Source organism: Ambystoma mexicanum (genome assembly GCF_040938575.1).
Source record: "Ambystoma mexicanum isolate Mex_15411 chromosome 12 unlocalized genomic scaffold, UKY_AmexF1_1 Mex_chr12_unloc.2, whole genome shotgun sequence".
In the NCBI taxonomy this organism is placed as follows: Eukaryota; Metazoa; Chordata; class Amphibia; order Caudata; family Ambystomatidae; genus Ambystoma; species Ambystoma mexicanum.
This window is the reverse complement of record NW_027182323.1, coordinates 1,394,462-1,417,684: the sequence shown is the minus strand read 5'-3', so window position 1 is coordinate 1,417,684 and position 23,223 is coordinate 1,394,462. Positions and strand designations below refer to the sequence as shown.

The following is a 23,223-nucleotide window of genomic DNA, read 5'->3' as shown; positions in this document are numbered from 1 at the left end:
GCATTGCCAGTGCTTGTTTAAAAGCAGCAGCACATGGTGCCAAGCAGTCACGTGGTGGTGCTTTGCTATTGGATCGGCCCTCTGTGGCACAACACCAGTGACACATATTCCTGCTAGTGAAGCCAGCTGTAATCCCTGAAAATCGATATTCTGCGGACAGAGATAAAACAGAAGAAAGATTGTGGGAAGTTCGCTCTATACCAGGTGATGAGAATGTGGTGGCAAACGAAAGCCTGACACATTCCTTCTGATTTCTGTGGCGAGGCGAAAGAGGAAACATCCCAAAGTAGAACAGAGATAGAGAATGAAAACAGTTCCCACATACAAAAAACTCCGTGCCGACTCTAACATTAGTGGAACGTTATCGTAAAGGGATGTAGCACAGCCACCAGCAGTCCCTATAGCAGAAACAATCTCGGTCCTGCATCGATTATCACTTTCGATTTCACTGCCGAACCTTTTCTACAAACTAGATTTCATTTGCAGAATTACTGGGCCGAGGGTCGGACGGCACAGATATTACGATGGTGTGTTTTACGTGAGGGGATGTAGCTCAGTGGTAGAGCGCATGCTTTGCATGTATGAGGCCCCGGGTTCAATCCCCGGCATCTCCAGGTGCATATATTTTTTGGGGTACGCATGAACGCCAACATTTAAAGGATATACTGTTACATCCTCTTTGGGTTTCTGGTAAAGAGGACTATAATTTTATGTCGCATCTCACTACATTGAACATATTCCGTCGCTCACGTTTCAAGACTATCCTTCTTGTGACTAGTTCACATTACCAGACTGGGGCCCTGTCTAGACAACAAACAGCCGGAGCTGCCTCAGCAATACCGCGAATGGGGTTCACAGTAAACAAAACCCCTGGAGAGATGGTGACTGACAAATATAGATAGCATAGAACAAAGTGATCATGGGAAGCAGCAGCAGCAGGCAGGATTGGGCAGGCAAACATTCCACGTGACTTCTCTGAAGTGCCTCGAAGGAGTTCTTTAAAAGGGAAAAATAGAATTCATTAAATGTTTTCTTTAAAAATAGCTGTAAATTATCATAACCTATTCGTTGATGTGTTTTTTTTAAACTTTGTTTCAACGCTCTTAACATGTACATAGTCAAAGTAAAACTGTGCACTTGATTCGCCGCCGTCTGCAAGCAGTAGTACATTCATTTCAGCATACGGCAATACATAACGCCTCACTGTGGCAGTGCACAAGGATCTTATAGCATAGCACAGGCATGTTTTATTGCATGTATGTATTGTGTTTTGTATGGCACAAACCTTGCTGGGGCATAACAGAAAATTTTACATTCGGGGTGACGAAATGACTATTGCTCTGTAGGAGCACAGGGGTGAGTAGTGTCCAAAACACCTACTCAGCCCCAGACTGCTACTAAACCAGCAATGAGCGCAGTCATAAAGGGGAAGCCGATACACCCGACAGGTATACCCCCTATGCCTCTTTTGGTAACTGTGGCAAAGGGCAGTCTAAATTCTTTCTGAGGCGTTTGAGCTGTTACATTTGCACACAAACACCAATAGTATGGTGGTACCAACATGAATAAATGCCCAACCAAGGTTCTACAAAAACAGGAACTTTAGGAAATACGTACAGTGCATACAACAAATTAAAAACAATAAAGACCCACCTCTCTAAAGGAAACGGAGAGAATACACACTATGGGAATAAAGGGGCATTCAGTGTGAAGACAGGGGTGCTGGCCAATGATTTTAGCAGCACATTTCAATGTTCAAGGATATGTCTTTTAAATGGCTAAGAAAGGTGGCTTAAAAGTTACTGAGGTGCCGAGGCAGACAAGGGGGACAAAGATTCTTCAAATGCGCATGTCTATTGTGATTGGGGCTCAGCAGCATCGAGTCAGGCTTATTGGAGCTCTTTCTGGATCGAGTCAGTGTCAAGCCGTTTCAATTGGTGGTCCCACGAGATCATGGGCGCTGAGACAGGTTGAGTCCGCTCGAAGTGCTCAAATGGTACAGTGCAGACTTTTCAAAAATGATTGGCTAGATTGCGCAAGCTGGTCACCCCAAATGTGCCCTTGGGTGGGTTAGAGAGTAGAGCTTGCCTCTGCCCTGAAGCCTTCTGTCTTCAGCTCTATGGCAGAGAACTTTGGTATAAACTAACCATTCCCAACACATTTCCAATGAATCCTTCCTCTCCTTCTTCTGAGAATCCAAAGATGAATCAACTGAGGACCACATTTCCTGCCTTTATAAAGGCAACATTCTACAGCAGATTGGCCCAAAACAAGAATGTAGTCAGTGTCCAATCCAGGCTGCTATGACATGTGTACCTTGTCTTCCAATGTCATATATAGAGTGCCTGTGTCTGCAGAGAGTGGGGAGAGGGAAGGATGCGTAGGGAGGCCTGACAGAATCCAAAACAGTAAAACCCCTCTCTTGACCTAAGCCTGATCTCGTGGTACTCTAACTGCACCCACTATCCATGTCTGCATGCTTCAAAATGACTCTGGTGATCGACACCCTAATGTGACAGTGGCTTTGTCATATCAGGGCTGCCGGTGAAACACTCTTTCGCAGGGGACCTCCCGGTAGAGAGTTCCAGTACGCTGATGGGAGGTGTTAACATCTTCAGAGGCATAATAAGAAGAGCTTCCTGGGACAAGGTCCCACATGGATTGCCGGGTGGAGGTCAGAGAGCCGCTACTGGGTGAAGAGTGACCCCCAGAGACAATAATAACCCATCTGGGGGGGAACGATGTGGCACAGCTGGGAAGAAGGCAGCTGCTTAAGGAAATGTGCGCCACGTTCTGGGCATTGAGCGAGGAAGGGGGCGCTTGTGGACTCATATGGCCAGAATCGTGCCCAGATAAATATGGAGGGGTGCAAATTCACACATGGCTGTGGAGAAGTGCCAGAAAAAATGGAATATGGACATGACAAAGTTTTGCAGGGGAGCATGTTTCTCAATGTTTAGGGATGGCCTAATAAATTGGGGTGTACCAGGATACTACGATAAAGATGGGGTTGACCTATCTCAGGTGGGCTCAGACATATTATTGAATTTTAACGACGGATTGAGAGAGCATGGTTTTATTAAAAGAAAAAAAGAAGAAGCAAAGAGGAGGAGGATGGGGGCAGCGAAGGGGCGACAACCCCTTCTGGCCGTTGCGGCCAGTCAAAAGTAGTACAATGTTGAAAAGAGAGCTGATGGCATTAGAATGAGCTGGGTGCTGGAGGACAGAAGTGTTGAAGCACGTACGCTACTGATCGTCTGTGTGGACTTGCATGTTGAATATTAATATTTTGTAAATAATTATGCCTGGGCTTAATTTGTTATGGGCTTCAGGCGAGGATAAATGCCAGGCCAACAGCAGGTTAAAGCTCGGGATGAGGGCATAGCAGCACCCGACGTCATATGTTAGAGAGATGGCACACCCACCCTGAAAGGGGGGCATGAGGGCACCAGGCAATAACATGGTGGAGGGCCAAGGCCCCTCCAACTCCAATTCACAGGGCGGCAAACACAAGGGTCACAAAGCAAAGGTAACCCAGGTGGAGAAAGGCAGCAGGACAGGAAGGGGTGGCTGTCCCGAGGGAGAGGGACTCACGATTGGAAGGGCAAGGTCTTCTTCACACCTTCCAGGTGACTTCAGAGACCCGGGGGCCATTTTGTTTATGTCTTGTCAGCGATGGATGTCACACCAACGATCGAGCAGAGAAACATCCTCTTTACAGAGGAAATGACCATGAGCAATTAGCCCCGTGTTTAGCCTAACACGGCAGGTGGACACATAGGGCTGGAAAAAGAGCAGCCCCCGTTTGCAGTTTCCAGCCCCGGCTGGTGAAAAGAATTAGATAATGTCACTCCCCACAGCCCAAAACCAGAGATACACAATTCGTCCTGAGCGGGAGGTTCAGGAAGGTTGCAGGAGTGAGACCTGGATTTTGGAAACAGTTAAATATTTTCAGCTGCCAGTCCCCAGCCCTGGCCTGCAGGCCCACACCATGTGATCACGGTCCGGCAGGTCTCGCTGGTCTGGGCCTCCTGCATCAGCATGGTGCCCTGGGTCCGCCCAGGCCACCCTCCACCCAGGATGCTCCCGGCATCCACAGTGCCCCCGGCACCTCAAGCCCATGTCCCCATGGGCCATCATGGTCCCGGCCTGCAACAATAGTAAGTTCGGGTGATCCTGGCAAACTACCAAGGTGCTGGCTCCCCCAGCACGTGAGAGGCCGGCAGTGTGTCCACCTGCGGCCCCCCAACAGTTAAGTACATTCCAAATATGTAAATGTCACACATACATAGACTGAAAACTTGGCAGCTGGGCAAGGGGGTGGGGGTGTCCCAAGAATACTGAATCTCTACTGGAACAAGATGTGGGGCTTTAAGGAGGCTCAGCAGGCATGGTTCAAAGGGAGGCTGGCTCTTTACTGAAACATATGGGGTACGTGCCTGGGATCTTCACTCCGTTTTGAACCAAGCAATGGGTTCTAGTGAGATTGCCTTTGTGCTAGACCAATGGGTGGGCACTGGGGCAGCCTGGTGTACTCGGCAGAAGAGCCAACAACCCAGTCCACCCCAGCAAGAGTCTTTTCAACTATTCCTTACATTATTCCTATTTCATTGTAGTAAGGCCAACACATCATACTGTTGTGTATAATCCACACTCATACAATCATATCAATCTTTCACAAGCTGTAAAATTCGAAATGTTCAGAGACTGTGCTAGATACTAAATTGCCTAATCTCACTTGGAGATATGGTAATTGAGGAGAAAACCCAAGAGTCTTTTCTGAACAGAGCCCAATGCAACAGCCATTTCAAGTCATTTTCCAGAATGGCATCATGACGGCAATGGGGAATAAACATAATGTTCCAGGCCTGTATTCTATGACTGGTCCAAAGGCAAGAAAGAGTCATGAAATCCCATGCAGGTGAGATGGTAAGGTGCATATGTTAAGGGGTTTCAACCTCTGCTCAGTGCTCCCTGAGGTACTCATTCTCCGTGACAAGCTCTTTACAAAGACATAAGTATAATACAAAGTCCCAATGATTAAGAATTACTGATATCGGGAAAGGGTGTATTAGGCTATCATAAATCTCGTAGTACTGCAGATTTCAGGGCACCTGTGCTTAGCTAAAAATTAGGGGTACCGTGGCACTAAGTGTATGGTTCCATGGTGTAATGGTTAGCACTCTGGACTTTGAATCCAGCGATCCGAGTTCAAATCTCGGTGGAACCTCACATTTTTCACTGAAATGAGACGCTTTTCGGAATCTCAATTTTATTTCCCTTTATTTCATTCATTCCCGCTCCTAGTATTTACAATTCGAATACATCATGAACGAAAGTCGGTCTTAGTTTCGTCTGACTTTATTTTGTTCCGTGTTCTTTACATACTATCACTATAAAAAATGTAATCTGTATTAATTTTGCTACTAAATAGTTTTTAAAATAGTGTTCGTTCATATCACGTTGTGCATATGGACTTCACTATGGAAGATGAAAAGTGAGGATTAAAGAGGCTTTCGCTAAAAGTGTTTCCGCCCGGTTTCGAACCGGGGACCTTTCGCGTGTGAGGCGAACGTGATAACCACTACACTACGGAAACGGAACTGTACGTGTGCTTTTCTTTCCCATTATTATGATAGCGCATGGAAGGGGGTGCTGAAGCACGGCATATCAACACAGTAACATTTAAGCCAGCTGGCTCCTTCCATGCCAGTGAAGTCAGACAGATCATTGTACACTGGATTAAACTTGCGACCAAGATCCCGTTAATATATATGTCTTACTCCATGGACACTCCCCATCTTTTGAAGTTTTAAAGGAATGTATTGTTTCATTTTGAGTGCCCCAAATCAATCCAAAATCCTTTGTAAACGTGGATCTGTCTCCAGTGCTGCATCAACCACCTGTGCCCGCACCTGGCACAGGTGAGTGTCCCTGTATTAGATCACTACCACCACCTATGCACCTCATACCATGCGCCACACACCTGAACGATTTATCAGCAACAGAAGAGATATTGTTTTCCCTGGAAAATGCAATGCCCAGAGAGCCACATGAATTTGAATCACACACCCAAAGAGGACGACACATAGGGGGCCCAGTATGACACAGGGGGCGCAGGATGGCGGCTATAGCACAGCAGTGCACGTGCCAGAGGAAGACAGAGAGAAGCACGTGGATGCGGTGCTTTAAAGACATGCATCCTGTTTGAGCTTCCAGCATCACATAGACTCAATAGACAGCTGTGTGACTGTCTCCCAGGTGTCCTCTGCCATGTGTTGGTTTGGGGCTCTGCCGATGCAATTACCACAGAGCAGCCAGAAGGCACCCCAGTAACTCAGCAGCCCAGGAACGCCATTGGTTGAATGTCATCACTTGTCTCAGAGAAAATGAATATCGTTAGAGGGCTTGAGCATGCGTGTGTGAAGTGTATTTCTGGTTGTGCATATTGTGACCAACCCTACAGATGTATCAACCTGTGACCGATAATGGCATTTTAACGAGTTGGTTGCAAGAGGGTGCCTGGGCAGTATGGCTGTGTGCTGGCCACAGCAGGCCTGAGCAATCTTATGCAAGGGAATTGTCTTTATTATTGTTATTTAGTATTGTGAACACTTTTCCCGCCCAAAAGGAACCAGAGGGCAATTTCCAGAGAAATAGAGAACTGCAACATACACGTACTAAATAATCACAAATACAGTAATTTCTTAATAAATCCAAAACATCCAATTGCAATTCAAGCTGCAGGAGCACTCCTCAAAAAGTCTTTTAAAACATGGTGGACGAGAATTCAGAGTGCACGGTAACAGTGCACAGCACAGGTTCAGATGCGTTCCACACTGCACAAGCCCCCTTAGAAAAGGAAAGGATCCACTTTTTAATGTTTGTTTTTAATAGAGAATCAACGTTTTTCTTCTAGATGACCTGATTACATATAATATGAATTAATCCAAATAGACAGAAACACTGGGCTGAACAGTTGTAAAGTTTTTAAAACAATATAGAGCTTTATTTATCATGTTGCTTGCCCCCCATTGTGACGCAGTGACCAGGAGAAATTTGACCTAACATCCTTAATGCATATACAAGCAGGGCTTCAGTATGTTAGACCGCCTTAGGGGTGCCAGATTTGACTTTGCGTGGAAATACAGAAGATAATTCATACAGTCCACTCTTAATCACACCAGTCCCTGAACTACTGTCCTAAAACCATCTTTAGGCAAAGAGGTGACATACATTTCAGTAGCTGTAGATTTTGTTCATCAGATTAGATAGTGAATACAACATGCTTTGCAAGGGACAGTCTGGGAACACAAAGAAGCCCAGGACTTAACTGTAGAATATATTGGCGCAGAAACAATATGTAAAGTGAACTCTCCCAGGCAGAGCTAAGGGATAGAACAAGAACTGAGTCTTGGAAGGGCTGCGTTTGTCCTCTTCCAGTCTCTAATGTTCTGGGAGGGTTGTTTGAGCTGCCGGATGCTCTCCTCGGTTGACACCATTAGATAAATATGGGCATCTTGCACACACTGCTTCATGAAGAATCCCAGCTGGTCAACCATCATCACCAGTGGCTCCATACATAGAGTTTTACTAACGGCTGTCTCCTAGGAAACCTAAGCTGGTGTAGGGCTAGAGGAGAGCTGTTACTCCGCACCCTGACCAGTTCAGACAGCTTTGGCCATAAAGAAGATTAACCAGTCCCTCAAGCTCTTTCACTTCCAATACGGGCAGGAGTATGTCAGTCCAAAAGACATTGGGCCTCATTATGAGTTGGCCGGTAACCCGCCTGAGCCACCGGCCGGCTACCAGCAAACTCACCTTACCATTACCGGTGCCTGAAATCCGTGTGTTACCGGGATATTACGGGTGCCAGCAACGGTGGTAAGTTCCCATTCTCGGGAGTCCCATAGGGGCCCCCCAGTTCAGCATGGTGCCCTGGGTCCACCCAGGCCACCCTCCATCCAGGATGCTCCCGGCATCCACAGTGCGCCCAGGCCCATGTCCCCATGGGCCATTGGGATCCTGTCCTGCAACAACAGAAAGTCTGGGTGATCCCGGCAATCTACCAAGATGCTGGCACCCCCAGCACTTGTGATGCTGGCCGTGTGTCCACTGTCGCCCCCCACCAATGGCGACGAGGAAGACGGACCCCTGCAGCACAATCTGTTGCCCGCAGGAGAAAGAAAAGGAAGCAGCACCAACTGCCACAAGAAAAGGAGAGAGTGGATGCCCAGTGACCCACCGGCAGACCCTCCCTGGCCGCAGCCGTGTGTGAAGAGGGTGCTTGTGCAGCCGGAGTGCGGGTCAGCCTGCAGCACTGCGGCATCGGCCATCAAGTGTTTTGCCTGCTCCCGCCGAGGGAGAAAGTGCCCAGCTCCGCGATAGCAGCTCCAAACCAGAACACGCATGAAGCAGCATCCGCTGCAAAAGTAAAATGCAGAAGAGGCGGCATCCGCCGCCGGTCAGAAGAAATGTGCCCCAAGAAGAGAGTAGATGCTAAGGGACCTCTGCCGCCTTACAGAGGGAGAGCGCGATGCTGCAGCGTGGGTGGCGCTACCGTAATCAATAAATAAATCTCCTGCCGGAAAGTGGGAGGAAGTAAGGTGCACACCAGTCTTCAAGAGGTCAGATGTTTCTGTACGGTTTTCGCACTATTCTTTTGCAAAGGACCAGGTGTCTCCTGGAACAGCTACAGCGAAGCAGGGCCTCAAGAATCGGTTGGATGATTATACTTGTGATGAGACAAAAGAGCTGAAAAGCAAGGGTTCAGTGGGTACTATGTAACAGTTTTTAATCTAGAGATCATGCTAGACTCAACAGGGACACATTCCATGGAGCATCGATAAGTGGAGGAGTACCTAAGAAGAGCAATAGAGGCACATAAATCCGCGGATTAATAGCTCATAACTCCACCACTAGTGCAGAGCTACCAAAGCCCAATGATAGAAGAAAGTGAAATTAGAGTGTGTATGTGGTTGTGCAAAGTGCAGACACTAGCCACAGTCTACGCATTTGTACATGCGTACATACATGCATGTGTCTGCTTCCACAGCAAGTGTACTGCAATGAGATCTAGTCGCTCAGAGGCTGTGATGGGCCACTATCCTTGATGTGGTTTGCCCTTATATGCCAGTATCCATACATAAGAACATAGTCCTGCTGACGTTGTCAGTAAAAATGCCATGCCACAATAAGAAAACATGTCACGACTGGCTGCACCCATATATGCCAGTATAGCGATATAGGAACGCTCATCATACTGGCTTTAATTTACCCTTGATGCCAGTAAAAATGCAATGCCATGTCAGAAAATAGCTTCAGGCAGGATGCAACCAAATTAGCTAGTCTAGCCAAGTAATAACACTTACCATTCAGTATAAATCCCTTTTGTTTTCCAGTTCAGTCCACTTTATTTCCTCATGCATTCTTCAATTATGTCCCCACTCTTTTGCCTTCTCATTCTGAATCCTGTCTCCCTGTACTGAAATCTTTTTTTTCTCTGTATCCCTCTGTGCATCTCTATCACATCACAACTCAGATAACTTGGTTGGGGAGGGGGGCGCTGTAGCTCTCATAGAAGATGGCCGCCTGATTGTGAACTCCGCTTCGTGGGGCGCCTTCCTGTTTGAATCCTCCTTTGGTGCCCTATTAAAACCTGGGCCAGCCACCCTATTAAATTGCTGCAGGACCCGGGCGTGTGCTGCTCGAACCCCGCGTCCTGAATCAACCCTATCGCAGAGATCCAGTGCTTTGAAATTGGGCCGGGAGCTGGCGCCGTTCTGCCCCGCTCCTCTGCTCCAGAGTCATTTGGCTTGACTCTGAGGATCCGGGGCCTACTGGGGGGAGGGGCACTGTGCGGTGCGGCGTCACCTTCTCCCCACTCCTCGAGGAACCGTTGCGGCCTGTGCGCAGACACCAGCCCCCTGACTGGACCCCGGGGTGCAACCCCAAATGTAGAGCTGTTGCTCCGCCGCCTCTCCCAGGGCGGCGTGCTGCCTATCAGTGCCTCTTGTGGATCCGGAGAGGAGGCTTCCTGTTCTGGGACCGGATTGCGGGACGCTCCCGCTCCTGGCTACTGCGGTGAGTCCCTTCGGGTCCCACCAGACACTCTGCCCATCCGCACTGTAGTGCTGCCGGTGCTGGCACGCGTCGCCTCCCTCCCTGGACTCACGACCGGAACCTGGACCTTCTGTGCCGGGACCCACTGTGGCTGTCGTCACGCTCCGCTGCCCTGCTACCCTGCCAGACGCACAGGGCCCCCGCTCCTAACGCGACCTGGTGGGCCCTGTCGGGGGGGACACAGACTCCTCGGGCGCCGTCATCTATTAACCCGTGCACCACTTAGGTGTTGGCACACGCTGCCCGCTGCTGGCCCTTGGATTGGGACCTCTTCTCTTGGTGTGGATCCTACTGCTCTCCACCGTAGTGCCTGCATGGGGTATTCGCCGTGGTGATACACCTCCCGCTCATTGCGCCACATATATCAGTTGGGACACCACACAGACCATGGTTAGTGGTGCACCAGGCTGGTCCCCCCTACCGCGGCGCGCAGTGACTGGACCCTCTGCTTTACTTGGATATACTGGGATCGAAGACCCCTGCAGTGACTGTCTCCTCGCTGCCTGGCCGTGGGCGTCCTGCTAACCCCTCTGTGGTCCACCACTGCCTTGCTGGGAGCCTTGGCGGACCTCTCCTCCGACACAGGAAGTGGACTCCCCAGTTTGCTCAACCACATCAGTGCCCATAGCTGCTCCTACTTCCACCCCTGTCACGGCACACTGATCTCCGGTTCTTGGCCTTCACCCGTGATCTTCGGGGCGGTCGACACCAGGGGATCCACTCACTGACCACTCAGTGCCCTCATACCACTGCCGGCCAGGGAGATCCCCCCCGGACCTGCGAACTGGCGGGCAGTGGTGACCAGAGACTCCACATCCTATTACAGCACTACTTTCCACTTCAACCCTGTCGTCCTCTGGGCGCCCGAATGCTCTGAATAGCCTGTCCGACCATCCTCTGTGTCCTGCCCTCTGCCTCCCGACCTGCCTCGACACTCCTGCCACCCGCCCAGGCCTTCGGGCCCACCCTCCGCCTGGTGCCATGACCAAGGGAGCTGGAAAGAAGCAATGCTCAATTAACATTTTCACAAAAACCCCGTTGGGGCCGGTGGGGGAGGTGTCCGGGTAGGAACCATCTAACCCCTCGACCTCGGACCCGGCAGACGCTCAAAAAATGATGGAATACATCCGGGAGGTGTTCACCACGCTCCACAGAGAGCTTGACGACATGAATGGCACTATATCCTCTATCAAGGCTCATATGGAGAGGACCGACGGCCGGGTTGCCGAGATCGAGACACGAGTGAGTACCACCAAGGATAACTTGAGCTCTCTAAGGGCGGAGGTCTCCACACTTTCTGGCCGTGTCGCCGAGGTTGAGAAAAAGAACGAGGACCTCGAATCACGCTGGAGACGTAACAACCTCCGCATTATCGGAGTACCCGAAGATGGCATAAAGGTACCCATGGAGGATTACTTAGAGTGCACTCTACTAAAATTGTTAGACTCCAAAACTCTCCCCATAGTTCGCGATCGAGAGAGCCCACCGTGCCCTCACTGCAAAGCCCAGACCGGGCGCACCACTACGACCCATTATAGGTAGAGTTCTAAACTTCCGTGACCGTGACGCCCTGCTCAGGCCGGCTAGAGCCAAGGGTGAACTCATTCTGGGCGCTGCCAGGATCCATCTATATCCTGATTTCTCGGTGGCAGTCCAACGTGAACGCAAAACCTTCCTGGCAGTAAAGAGGAGGCTTCGAGACCTGCAGGTCAAATACTCCATGTTATACCCCGCTAAATTGAGCATTGAACATTCCAACCAGGTCTACTTCTTCACAATCCCTGAGGAGGCCTCCAGATTTATCGATGAACATTTCCCCGGCTGACCCCCTTTTGAAACACACATTGTCAATGTTATGTTTATTGGCTGATTGTTCATGATTTGGGACTCCGACTTGGTACAGAAATGTCTACCCGGTGGATGAGCGTGAGAAGGGGCTGTCTTCCGCCTACTCGAGTTTTTCGGTCTATGACATGTATGTTCTGGTCCTTAGGGCTGGCCTCATAATCCCATGGGAGACTCTCGTAGTTATCACTGAACGCCTCTCTGGTTCAATTTCTCTCCGCAGCGCTCATCCACTGTTGCTAGTTTACTCTATTAGTTGCTGTTAAATTCAGTCACCTTCCTGGTCTAGTTGATTGATTAGGGGGCTACTTCCCCCATACGTGAGAAAATTGTTTCTATATTTTGCGATCATGCCCTTTCCACCCAGGTGGAGTCCTACCCGGGTGGCACAAGATGTCATCACTAGGCACCATGCTTATCCTTAAATTGCCTTCCGGTCCGGAGCACCGCCGCCAGGCCAGCTCACAGGCCCCCCGGCGTTGATGCCATTGGTTTGGATTTGGTTGTTTGGGCATGGGGTTGTCATTCCTCTGTTTGTTTGGGGGCGGGACGTCGGAGGGGGTGGGCGTTGTTGGGTTTTATGTTAAAAAAGGCTTGGTATCCACAGGGGAGGTAGAGTATGGGGCAATATTGTTCAGTTATTATTGCAAGGCTGATCAAATGGTGCACCGATCATGGGGAGCACCACCCCGTTAATCCGTCACTTCTAATGACCACCTCTGGACTGTCAACTGAGGATAACTTGACATTCATGAGTTGGAATGTGCGGGGGCTGGGAAACTATAAGAAGATGAAACAACTACAGCTTCAGGCCAAACGCCATTGGGTCAAAATACTGTTTTTACAAGAAACGCACGCCTACACCGAGTATTGTGAAAGATTTGCCAAAATGTGGGGCCCTCAGAGGTACTTTACTAATTATTCTACCCAAAGCCGGGGAGTTATGACTCTAATTCACAGGAGCCTTAAATTTAACCCCATATCTACACAGATCGACCCCCTGGGCAGATATGTGTTAGTCCATGGTAGTCTGCAGAATAAGGAGGTGGTCCTATTAAACATCTATGGATCCAATATCGACGACCTGGAGTTCTATTCACATCTCACGTCTCTCCTTGACAGCTTCCTGCTAACAATAATCCTCTGGGGAGGTGATTTTAATACGATATTTGACGTAGACCTTGACAGATACGGCTTCAGACCTCGCCGACTTTCCAAAGCAGCCTACACTACACTGTCATCTCTCCCCAGTCTTTCCCTGGTGGACGCATGGAGGCTTCTCTATCCCGACTCCCGCTCCTACTCCTTCTACTCTTCGGTGCATGACTCATATTCCTGAATCGATAGATGGCTAGTGTGTGACATACTTATAAGGAACATATCTCACCTATCGATCCTTCCCAGAACCCTCTCTGTTCATTCACCGGTGACTATTACCCTTTGTTGGGGCCCGGATCGTGACCGCAGCAGACACTGGATAATGAAACCTCACTCTCTCCTCGACCCCGTCTTCAGCTCAGAGCTGGAGACCGCCATTGAGGAGTTCTTCGAAATTAACACCAACACAGTGTCCTCACAGGCCACCCTCTGGGAATCTTTCAAAGCTTATATAAGAGGTATTGCCCTGTCTAAGGAGAACAGCATCCTTAAAACAATTCACAGAAATATTGCTGAAAGCAAAGCCATGCTGTCCGCACTGGAAGCTCAATGCTCGCTACACCAAACTCCGGAACTCCTGGCATCAATCGGTACGGAACTTGACACATTCCGTTTTCTTGCGGACCGCGAACTGAGGTTCCTGGACAGCCCGGGACTTGCGAGGAAATACGGCGAGTGTCAACGCCCAGGCCATCTTCTGGCCAGGCTTCTCCACCGAGAATTTGGTGCCCCTCCCATCCCTGGAGTGGAGAGACCCGATGGTACCCTAGCCACGTCCCTGCAAGATATTAACTCTGAATTCCTCTCTTTCTACGAATCCCTATATGCCAATGCAGACAATGTCCCGACAGCGGAGATCTAGTCTTCCCTAGATAAGCTTCCCCTCTCGATCCTCTCCCCTGAGACCATTGGATGTCTCGAGAATCCATTCACCACCGGGGAATTCTTGGATGCCATAGACTCACTCTCATCAGGGAAATCCCCAGGCTCAGATGGCATTCCCGTTGAATTCTATTAACACTTCAAATCACTCCTACTCCCTCGCCTAATGGCCCTCTGGGAGGAATCAGTGGAGGTAGGTCTGTTTCCCCCTTCGCTCTGTGAAGCCACAATAACCGTTTTGCTGAAGCCCGGTAAACCCCCCACTCAATGCTGCTCTTATAGTCCACTCTCGCTTATCAACGGGTACGCCAAATTACTAGCCCTACGCCTTGCCCCCTACATGCCGCATATCATTCACCCCGATCAAGCGGGATTTATTCCGGGACGCTCCACCTCTCTGAACCTGAGGCGTCTCTTCAACATTATAAGCAGGATTAACCCAAATCTGCATGCAGTAGCAGTGGCACTCGATATGCAAAAAGCCTTCGATTCTGTCTCGTGGGAGAATCTCTGGCGGGTTCTTAAAAAATGCAAATTCTGCCCCGCTTCCTTTCCTGGGTCGGGCTGCTGTACTCCAACCCAGTGGCCAGGGTTCGTACTGAGGACCGATGCTCCCCCCTTTTCCAAATAACTAGGGGCACTAGGCAGGGCTGTCCCTTCTCTCCTCTGGTCTTTGCCATAGAGATGGAACCTTTCGCGGACATAGTATCCCTGTATGCTGATGATGCCCTTCTCTTCATCCGTTCCCCCGACACCAATTTGGCTCCGATATTGGAAGATATCCTTTTTGGACAAGTTTCTGGCCTCAAAGTAAATTGCTCTAAATCTACCCTTTTGCCGCTCACTGCCTGCACACGCCCCCCTCCTGATACCCAGCGATTCACATGGGCCCAGTCAAGCTTTACCTACCTGGGCATAGTAGTGTCTCGCCGATTCGAACAGGTTTTTGAAGAGAACTACCAAAAATACCTCACTAGCCTTACGACAAAAGTCGCTGGAGTAGGCTCCCGATCTCACTTGCCGGCAGGATAGGGATACTAAAAATGGTAGTATTACCCCAGCTTCTGTACAGGTTCGCCAATATCCCCCAGTGGCCGAGCGGCTGGTTCTTCCGGGTGCTGACTCGTACCCTTAATACCTTTCTTTGGCACTCAGACATGGTCCGGCTTAAACTCAAGACCTTGACCATCCCGATGGAGGTTGGCGGCTTCGGTGCTCCTGACTTCCTTAAGTACTGGCTGGTGTCCCAACTCCAATACACTTCACACTTGTTTAAAACATTGGACCCCCCACCTCATGTCAGACTCGAAAAGCTATCGATCAGCGATCGTGATATTTGCTCCCTGGTTATCACGCCCATGCCGAGGGTATTAGACTCACTTGACCCGGCGGCCTCTACTTCTCTGGCCCTATCTAAAACATGGTAATTACTAGGCATCGCCCACCCCTTTCATGGTAACTTTCCACTTTGGAACTTCCTCCCGGAGGTCCCACATGTACCTCCCGTCATCGTTTGCCGGTGGGCAGAGCCTGGATATGAACAACTATGGGACTTCTTCGAACAGGGTAACTTCATAGAGTGGCCAGATCTTCCACTGTCCTTGAAGCGGAGACCATCCGCTTGGCTTCAGTAGTCACCCCTCCGGAAAATCCTTAAACACAAATACCCCAGTTTCCCAGTGCTGCCACCTGATGAACCTGCAGTTACGGAGCTTACCTCTCCCACCCCCATGAGGGGCAAAGTTTCCAGACTCTACACCCTGGTACAGGCTAGATCGGCCCCTACATTTACCAAGTTAAGACATACCTGGGGGGATGACCTTGGTCTCGAAATCACAGATGAACGATGGGCCCGAATGTGTGCATGTATTCATCAGGTATCCTTTAACTCCCGCTTTAAATTGATCCAATTCAAGGTGCACCACAGATACCACTACACCCCGAGCAGACTACACCACATTTCAAATGACTTGTCCCCAAGGTGCCCCAGGTGTGGCTGCGACAACGCTGGCTATATCCACATGATTTGGTCCTGCCCCCGTCTCACTCAATTTTGGAGCGCAGTATGTGCTACTATGTCAGCTATCCTCGATCACCCTATTACCCTATCCCCAATGAGTTGTCTTTTCCATGACTTTTCTGAGCTCCGCTGAGATTCCAAAAACCTGGCTGGACTTTGCATGCCACTTGCTGTACGCTCTATTTTACTCTGCTGGCTTCGGCCTACCACACCCACCCATGCACAGTGGCTCAGGGCGGTCACATGGGCATCGGACACCGAAGAATCCTGGGCTATACAACAGCCAACCCACTAAAGACCCAGAGATGTTTGGTCAAGGTTTCGTTCATACATGGCTCCCATTGATTCTGCCTCGGACTCTACATCTCCAGTCCTCTCCCCCTGCTATTCCCGCACAACCTCCGGAATTGTTCACTCACTGCCCCCACACCCACCTTGGATGTCTGCCACATGTGCACAAACTGGTTTTGAATTTGCTTTATATGTTTGTATTACCTGCATTGCTCTGATTATACTTGTCCTGTATGTAGCTCACCTGTTCCTGTGCTGCCAAGCTAAATAAATAAAAGTAAAAAAATAAATAAAAAAAAGATAACTTGGTGGATGGGACAGAGAGGAAGAGGATGTGGGCAGCGGCAGACCCTAGACGGGCCTGCCACCTCCCCTCACTCACCTAAGTGTGCCAGCACTGAGAGGCAGACACTGTTGCCACCTAGATCCTTTATTACTTTGGGCTATTAGGTGGCACCCACCTATATGCTGAAACTATTGCATTAGAGTCCAGATCGGGGAAAAAGGCATCTGAGGAGGGAACCAAAGCTTGTAAGTGTTGTTTAGTTATTTGCCCACCCATTGACTGCCATGGCCATGTGGCCATTCCCACCCAGTCCTGCCCCTCCAGACCCAAAACTCCTAATTATGGGAACTCTTTGAGTTAACTTTAATCAAGACTTACCATCTAGCTTTGCACTCGAAATGTCTGCCAGTGTTTTTTCAAAGCAGTCTTCTGAGGGCTAATGTCTTAATTGCAGGAGTAAAGTGCCACCGGTGTAATTAAAATGTCGTAACCAAGTCTACATTCACAAGCACCATGCGTGTCCTTCACTGAAGTCTTGATAAAAACATGCATTGACAAAGCCTACTGTGATGGCTTGTGTTTTAAGATTTAAGTATTAGACGTTTGCCGGCACTATTATTAGATACCCAGGTACACACACCATTTTGCTGCTGGTACCATCAGTGGCCAGTTAATACCACTAGGGTGGTGCCTGGCAAGTGCCTTTCCCAGGCCTAGATAAAAGTCCAAACTGTTGGCATTGCCAGTGCTTGTTTAAAAGCAGCAGCACATGGTGCCAAGCAGTCACGTGGTGGTGCTTTGCTATTGGATCGGCCCTCTGTGGCACAACACCAGTGACACATATTCCTGCTAGTGAAGCCAGCTGTAATCCCTGAAAATCGATATTCTGCGGACAGAGATAAAACAGAAGAAAGATTGTGGGAAGTTCGCTCTATACCAGGTGATGAGAATGTGGTGGCAAACGAAAGCCTGACACATTCCTTCTGATTTCTGTGGCGAGGCGAAAGAGGAAACATCCCAAAGTAGAACAGAGATAGAGAATGAAAACAGTTCCCACATACAAAAAACTCCGTGCCGACTCTAACATTAGTGGAACGTTATCGTAAAGGGATGTAGCACAGCCACCAGCAGTCCCTATAGCAGAAACAATCTCGGTCCTGCATCGATTATCACTTTCGATTTCACTGCCGAACCTTTTCTACAAACTAGATTTCATTTGCAGAATTACTGGGCCGAGGGTCGGACGGCACAGATATTACGATGGTGTGTTTTACGTGAGGGGATGTAGCTCAGTGGTAGAGCGCATGCTTTGCATGTATGAGGCCCCGGGTTCAATCCCCGGCATCTCCAGGTGCATATATTTTTTGGGGTACGCATGAACGCCAACATTTAAAGGATATACTGTTACATCCTCTTTGGGTTTCTGGTAAAGAGGACTATAATTTTATGTCGCATCTCACTACATTGAACATATTCCGTCGCTCACGTTTCAAGACTATCCTTCTTGTGACTAGTTCACATTACCAGACTGGGGCCCTGTCTAGACAACAAACAGCCGGAGCTGCCTCAGCAATACCGCGAATGGGGTTCACAGTAAACAAAACCCCTGGAGAGATGGTGACTGACAAATATAGATAGCATAGAACAAAGTGATCATGGGAAGCAGCAGCAGCAGGCAGGATTGGGCAGGCAAACATTCCACGTGACTTCTCTGAAGTGCCTCGAAGGAGTTCTTTAAAAGGGAAAAATAGAATTCATTAAATGTTTTCTTTAAAAATAGCTGTAAATTATCATAACCTATTCGTTGATGTGTTTTTTTTAAACTTTGTTTCAACGCTCTTAACATGTACATAGTCAAAGTAAAACTGTGCACTTGATTCGCCGCCGTCTGCAAGCAGTAGTACATTCATTTCAGCATACGGCAATACATAACGCCTCACTGTGGCAGTGCACAAGGATCTTATAGCATAGCACAGGCATGTTTTATTGCATGTATGTATTGTGTTTTGTATGGCACAAACCTTGCTGGGGCATAACAGAAAATTTTACATTCGGGGTGACGAAATGACTATTGCTCTGTAGGAGCACAGGGGTGAGTAGTGTCCAAAACACCTACTCAGCCCCAGACTGCTACTAAACCAGCAATGAGCGCAGTCATAAAGGGGAAGCCGACACACCCGACAGGTATACCCCCTATGCCTCTTTTGGTAACTGTGGCAAAGGGCAGTCTAAATTCTTTCTGAGGCGTTTGAGCTGTTACATTTGCACACAAACACCAATAGTATGGTGGTACCAACATGAATAAATGCCCAACCAAGGTTCTACAAAAACAGGAACTTTAGGAAATACGTACAGTGCATACAACAAATTAAAAACAATAAAGACCCACCTCTCTAAAGGAAACGGAGAGAATACACACTATGGGAATAAAGGGGCATTCAGTGTGAAGACAGGGGTGCTGGCCAATGATTTTAGCAGCACATTTCAATGTTCAAGGATATGTCTTTTAAATGGCTAAGAAAGGTGGCTTAAAAGTTACTGAGGTGCCGAGGCAGACAAGGGGGACAAAGATTCTTCAAATGCGCATGTCTATTGTGATTGGGGCTCAGCAGCATCGAGTCAGGCTTATTGGAGCTCTTTCTGGATCGAGTCAGTGTCAAGCCGTTTCAATTGGTGGTCCCACGAGATCATGGGCGCTGAGACAGGTTGAGTCCGCTCGAAGTGCTCAAATGGTACAGTGCAGACTTTTCAAAAATGATTGGCTAGATTGCGCAAGCTGGTCACCCCAAATGTGCCCTTGGGTGGGTTAGAGAGTAGAGCTTGCCTCTGCCCTGAAGCCTTCTGTCTTCAGCTCTATGGCAGAGAACTTTGGTATAAACTAACCATTCCCAACACATTTCCAATGAATCCTTCCTCTCCTTCTTCTGAGAATCCAAAGATGAATCAACTGAGGACCACATTTCCTGCCTTTATAAAGGCAACATTCTACAGCAGATTGGCCCAAAACAAGAATGTAGTCAGTGTCCAATCCAGGCTGCTATGACATGTGTACCTTGTCTTCCAATGTCATATATAGAGTGCCTGTGTCTGCAGAGAGTGGGGAGAGGGAAGGATGCGTAGGGAGGCCTGACAGAATCCAAAACAGTAAAACCCCTCTCTTGACCTAAGCCTGATCTCGTGGTACTCTAACTGCACCCACTATCCATGTCTGCATGCTTCAAAATGACTCTGGTGATCGACACCCTAATGTGACAGTGGCTTTGTCATATCAGGGCTGCCGGTGAAACACTCTTTCGCAGGGGACCTCCCGGTAGAGAGTTCCAGTACGCTGATGGGAGGTGTTAACATCTTCAGAGGCATAATAAGAAGAGCTTCCTGGGACAAGGTCCCACATGGATTGCCGGGTGGAGGTCAGAGAGCCGCTACTGGGTGAAGAGTGACCCCCAGAGACAATAATAACCCATCTGGGGGGGAACGATGTGGCACAGCTGGGAAGAAGGCAGCTGCTTAAGGAAATGTGCGCCACGTTCTGGGCATTGAGCGAGGAAGGGGGCGCTTGTGGACTCATATGGCCAGAATCGTGCCCAGATAAATATGGAGGGGTGCAAATTCACACATGGCTGTGGAGAAGTGCCAGAAAAAATGGAATATGGACATGACAAAGTTTTGCAGGGGAGCATGTTTCTCAATGTTTAGGGATGGCCTAATAAATTGGGGTGTACCAGGATACTACGATAAAGATGGGGTTGACCTATCTCAGGTGGGCTCAGACATATTATTGAATTTTAACGACGGATTGAGAGAGCATGGTTTTATTAAAAGAAAAAAAGAAGAAGCAAAGAGGAGGAGGATGGGGGCAGCGAAGGGGCGACAACCCCTTCTGGCCGTTGCGGCCAGTCAAAAGTAGTACAATGTTGAAAAGAGAGCTGATGGCATTAGAATGAGCTGGGTGCTGGAGGACAGAAGTGTTGAAGCACGTACGCTACTGATCGTCTGTGTGGACTTGCATGTTGAATATTAATATTTTGTAAATAATTATGCCTGGGCTTAATTTGTTATGGGCTTCAGGCGAGGATAAATGCCAGGCCAACAGCAGGTTAAAGCTCGGGATGAGGGCATAGCAGCACCCGACGTCATATGTTAGAGAGATGGCACACCCACCCTGAAAGGGGGGCATGAGGGCACCAGGCAATAACATGGTGGAGGGCCAAGGCCCCTCCAACTCCAATTCACAGGGCGGCAAACACAAGGGTCACAAAGCAAAGGTAACCCAGGTGGAGAAAGGCAGCAGGACAGGAAGGGGTGGCTGTCCCGAGGGAGAGGGACTCACGATTGGAAGGGCAAGGTCTTCTTCACACCTTCCAGGTGACTTCAGAGACCCGGGGGCCATTTTGTTTATGTCTTGTCAGCGATGGATGTCACACCAACGATCGAGCAGAGAAACATCCTCTTTACAGAGGAAATGACCATGAGCAATTAGCCCCGTGTTTAGCCTAACACGGCAGGTGGACACATAGGGCTGGAAAAAGAGCAGCCCCCGTTTGCAGTTTCCAGCCCCGGCTGGTGAAAAGAATTAGATAATGTCACTCCCCACAGCCCAAAACCAGAGATACACAATTCGTCCTGAGCGGGAGGTTCAGGAAGGTTGCAGGAGTGAGACCTGGATTTTGGAAACAGTTAAATATTTTCAGCTGCCAGTCCCCAGCCCTGGCCTGCAGGCCCACACCATGTGATCACGGTCCGGCAGGTCTCGCTGGTCTGGGCCTCCTGCATCAGCATGGTGCCCTGGGTCCGCCCAGGCCACCCTCCACCCAGGATGCTCCCGGCATCCACAGTGCCCCCGGCACCTCAAGCCCATGTCCCCATGGGCCATCATGGTCCCGGCCTGCAACAATAGTAAGTTCGGGTGATCCTGGCAAACTACCAAGGTGCTGGCTCCCCCAGCACGTGAGAGGCCGGCAGTGTGTCCACCTGCGGCCCCCCAACAGTTAAGTACATTCCAAATATGTAAATGTCACACATACATAGACTGAAAACTTGGCAGCTGGGCAAGGGGGTGGGGGTGTCCCAAGAATACTGAATCTCTACTGGAACAAGATGTGGGGCTTTAAGGAGGCTCAGCAGGCATGGTTCAAAGGGAGGCTGGCTCTTTACTGAAACATATGGGGTACGTGCCTGGGATCTTCACTCCGTTTTGAACCAAGCAATGGGTTCTAGTGAGATTGCCTTTGTGCTAGACCAATGGGTGGGCACTGGGGCAGCCTGGTGTACTCGGCAGAAGAGCCAACAACCCAGTCCACCCCAGCAAGAGTCTTTTCAACTATTCCTTACATTATTCCTATTTCATTGTAGTAAGGCCAACACATCATACTGTTGTGTATAATCCACACTCATACAATCATATCAATCTTTCACAAGCTGTAAAATTCGAAATGTTCAGAGACTGTGCTAGATACTAAATTGCCTAATCTCACTTGGAGATATGGTAATTGAGGAGAAAACCCAAGAGTCTTTTCTGAACAGAGCCCAATGCAACAGCCATTTCAAGTCATTTTCCAGAATGGCATCATGACGGCAATGGGGAATAAACATAATGTTCCAGGCCTGTATTCTATGACTGGTCCAAAGGCAAGAAAGAGTCATGAAATCCCATGCAGGTGAGATGGTAAGGTGCATATGTTAAGGGGTTTCAACCTCTGCTCAGTGCTCCCTGAGGTACTCATTCTCCGTGACAAGCTCTTTACAAAGACATAAGTATAATACAAAGTCCCAATGATTAAGAATTACTGATATCGGGAAAGGGTGTATTAGGCTATCATAAATCTCGTAGTACTGCAGATTTCAGGGCACCTGTGCTTAGCTAAAAATTAGGGGTACCGTGGCACTAAGTGTATGGTTCCATGGTGTAATGGTTAGCACTCTGGACTTTGAATCCAGCGATCCGAGTTCAAATCTCGGTGGAACCTCACATTTTTCACTGAAATGAGACGCTTTTCGGAATCTCAATTTTATTTCCCTTTATTTCATTCATTCCCGCTCCTAGTATTTACAATTCGAATACATCATGAACGAAAGTCGGTCTTAGTTTCGTCTGACTTTATTTTGTTCCGTGTTCTTTACATACTATCACTATAAAAAATGTAATCTGTATTAATTTTGCTACTAAATAGTTTTTAAAATAGTGTTCGTTCATATCACGTTGTGCATATGGACTTCACTATGGAAGATGAAAAGTGAGGATTAAAGAGGCTTTCGCTAAAAGTGTTTCCGCCCGGTTTCGAACCGGGGACCTTTCGCGTGTGAGGCGAACGTGATAACCACTACACTACGGAAACGGAACTGTACGTGTGCTTTTCTTTCCCATTATTATGATAGCGCATGGAAGGGGGTGCTGAAGCACGGCATATCAACACAGTAACATTTAAGCCAGCTGGCTCCTTCCATGCCAGTGAAGTCAGACAGATCATTGTACACTGGATTAAACTTGCGACCAAGATCCCGTTAATATATATGTCTTACTCCATGGACACTCCCCATCTTTTGAAGTTTTAAAGGAATGTATTGTTTCATTTTGAGTGCCCCAAATCAATCCAAAATCCTTTGTAAACGTGGATCTGTC

The 23,223-nt window shown here is 48.7% G+C and overlaps 6 non-coding genes across 6 annotated transcripts; 4 read left to right on the top strand and 2 right to left on the bottom strand.

The window, feature by feature from the left end:
- The first annotated feature begins 542 nt into the window (after window positions 1-542).
- TRNAA-UGC (transfer RNA alanine (anticodon UGC)) lies at window positions 543-614 on the top strand. Its single transcript has one exon. It is a non-coding gene; the product is annotated as a tRNA-Ala (tRNA).
- Window positions 615-5,158: 4,544 nt separating this feature from the next.
- Window positions 5,159-5,230, top strand: TRNAQ-UUG (transfer RNA glutamine (anticodon UUG)). The gene has a single exon. It is a non-coding gene; the product is annotated as a tRNA-Gln (tRNA).
- A 296-nt stretch (window positions 5,231-5,526) lies between these two features.
- Window positions 5,527-5,599, bottom strand: TRNAV-CAC (transfer RNA valine (anticodon CAC)). The gene has a single exon. It is a non-coding gene; the product is annotated as a tRNA-Val (tRNA).
- A 12,283-nt stretch (window positions 5,600-17,882) lies between these two features.
- On the top strand, window positions 17,883-17,954 carry TRNAA-UGC (transfer RNA alanine (anticodon UGC)). Its single transcript has one exon. It is a non-coding gene; the product is annotated as a tRNA-Ala (tRNA).
- A 4,544-nt stretch (window positions 17,955-22,498) lies between these two features.
- TRNAQ-UUG (transfer RNA glutamine (anticodon UUG)) lies at window positions 22,499-22,570 on the top strand. Its single transcript has one exon. It is a non-coding gene; the product is annotated as a tRNA-Gln (tRNA).
- A 296-nt stretch (window positions 22,571-22,866) lies between these two features.
- Window positions 22,867-22,939, bottom strand: TRNAV-CAC (transfer RNA valine (anticodon CAC)). The gene has a single exon. It is a non-coding gene; the product is annotated as a tRNA-Val (tRNA).
- Between the last annotated feature and the right edge of the window lie 284 nt (window positions 22,940-23,223).